Source organism: Aplysia californica, unplaced genomic scaffold (genome assembly GCF_000002075.1).
Source record: "Aplysia californica isolate F4 #8 unplaced genomic scaffold, AplCal3.0 scaffold00660, whole genome shotgun sequence".
Lineage (NCBI taxonomy): Eukaryota > Metazoa > Mollusca > Gastropoda > Aplysiida > Aplysiidae > Aplysia > Aplysia californica.
This window is the reverse complement of record NW_004797930.1, coordinates 104,236-106,365: the sequence shown is the minus strand read 5'-3', so window position 1 is coordinate 106,365 and position 2,130 is coordinate 104,236. Positions and strand designations below refer to the sequence as shown.

At 37.0% G+C, this 2,130-nt stretch overlaps 1 protein-coding gene across 1 annotated transcript in view; it reads left to right on the top strand.

The window, feature by feature from the left end:
• Positions 1-484: 484 nt before the first annotated feature.
• LOC101858968 (max-like protein X) overlaps positions 485-2,130 on the top strand; it is a gene marked incomplete in the record, with an annotated part of 33,020 nt that continues 31,374 nt past the window's right edge. The window contains 1 exon segment of the mRNA XM_005108100.3: positions 485-592.

Here is a 2,130-nt window from a genome sequence, read left to right as displayed (position 1 = left end):
TCTGTCACTCTGACATCTATCTGTGTGTGTGTGTGTGTGTGTGTGTGTGTGTGTGTGTGTGAGAGAGAGAGAGAGAGAGAGAGAGAGAGAGATAGAGTGAGAGAGAGAGAGAGAGAGAGAGAGAGAGAGAGAGAGAGAGAGAGAGAGAGAGAGAGAGAGAGAGAGAGAGAGAGTGGGTGGCCGTAGATCTACAGTCTCCACCGCCACCAACACTCCCTCTCCACTTGTCTATTGTCGCCGCTTCACCACCTACCCAGGTCCGGCCGGCGGCAAACGCGTAACGACGCCTTTGGCAGAGCTATAATAATTTTAGCACGGCGGAAAAAAAATCTCGTGTCGCTATTAATAGGTTTGACGTGCGTGTGTGTGCCATTGGTCGCAATCTGTGACATTGCTGTAATAATATATTATCGAATTGCGCGCCCAGATCGGGAGGTTACTAGCGAGCAGGGTTATGATTATGAATTCATTAGATCGTTCCGCGCCGCTCTTGTTCAGTTGGACGTTTTACGGGAATGTGCGCCGACGGGAGATTCTTGCCCGATGCACGCGCGCATACGCCACGCTTTTGTGACAGTACAGACGTGTTGTGGTGCTTTTTTTTTTTTTTTGGGTTTTTGTTTTTAAAAGAAAAAATTCTTCTTGTGTGGAAATGACTTATTAGTACATGGTGTACTTATTGTGGCCGTGTCGCTGTGTCCGGTATTTGGAGTTTAGTAGTAGTAGTAGTATAGGGTTTTACGGCGCTTGCAACTGCGTAAGGTCGTATTATGAGCGCCTCCATGTTTGGAGTTTGTGTCGGGTTCTGTGAATCTGTGGAGTGCACACGTTTGCAGATTGATCGGCTTTGTACTGGCGGGGTTGGATTTGATTTATATAAGAGAGATAAACAAAAAAGAAGCGTAACTCCGTTATTCAAACAGATTTTCAATTAATAATAATAAAACGTGTAATAATAATAATAATAATAATAATAATAATAATAATATAATAATAATAATAATATAATAATAATAATAATAATAATATAATAATAATAATATAATAATAATAATAACAATATAATAATATTAATATTATTTTATTATTATTATTATTATTATATAATAGATGTAATAATAATTACATAATTCATGTAATAATAATAATAATAATCATAATATTCCTTCCTCTGGTATCCATCAGATGTCAAGGGGGAGGTCCAGGTTTCGGTTCTGTGCTAAGCGTGTGGCGTCTGCTGTATAGCGCAAATTCCCGCTCAACAGCAACTTATTGCTCTTTACAATTCCGTTTTCTTTATTTGAAAATCTAAAAGGCAGACAAGAACATGGTTACTGTAAAAATGTACAGATTTGTGTCTCCGGCATGTGTTTGATGGTTTTCATTATGCCTCAAATTGCCTTTAGTGAGTGGTTGGCGGGTGCTCTGGCGTGGTTTGGTCCTTCTTTGCTATCAGACATGTATCGTCCTTATCTCCCGTCCTTCCTTTTTTATGAATGTTATTCTCTTGTAACACCTCTAATCTTTTGCACTTAAACGACCATATTGCTGTGTTGCTAGTGCCGGGAAACTCTTACTGAAACAAGTTTGCTCCTGAAAGAGTTAGTTTACGCTTTGAAAGTTGTAATATAGACACTTTGTATGCCGGCAGATTGCAGAAACGAAAGTCCATTAGTTGTCGGCTCTATGTATTTATATAATATGTGGGTGTATATTTGTGGTGGTGGGTCATTTCATTATACGGATCACCGGTTCCCAGCGCGCATTTGTAACCTGATATACAAAACTGTAGTTGAGCCGTGTGGTGGGGGAATTCCTTCAATAAAGTTGTAAACGTGTACATTCATTTACTGTGTGCCCAGACATACATGTAATAATAATTATAAATCATGTAATATATAAAATATTATGTGAAAGTATACATACATATATATATGATTTGCTCCTCCTTTTCTATTCTTATCTCTCCTCTTACAATTTTGTGTTTGTTACTCGCTTGTAACATCTATCTATCTATCTATCTATCTATCTATCTATCTATCTATCTATCTATCTATCTATCTATCTATCTATCTATATATATATATATATATATATATATATATATATATATATATATATATATATATA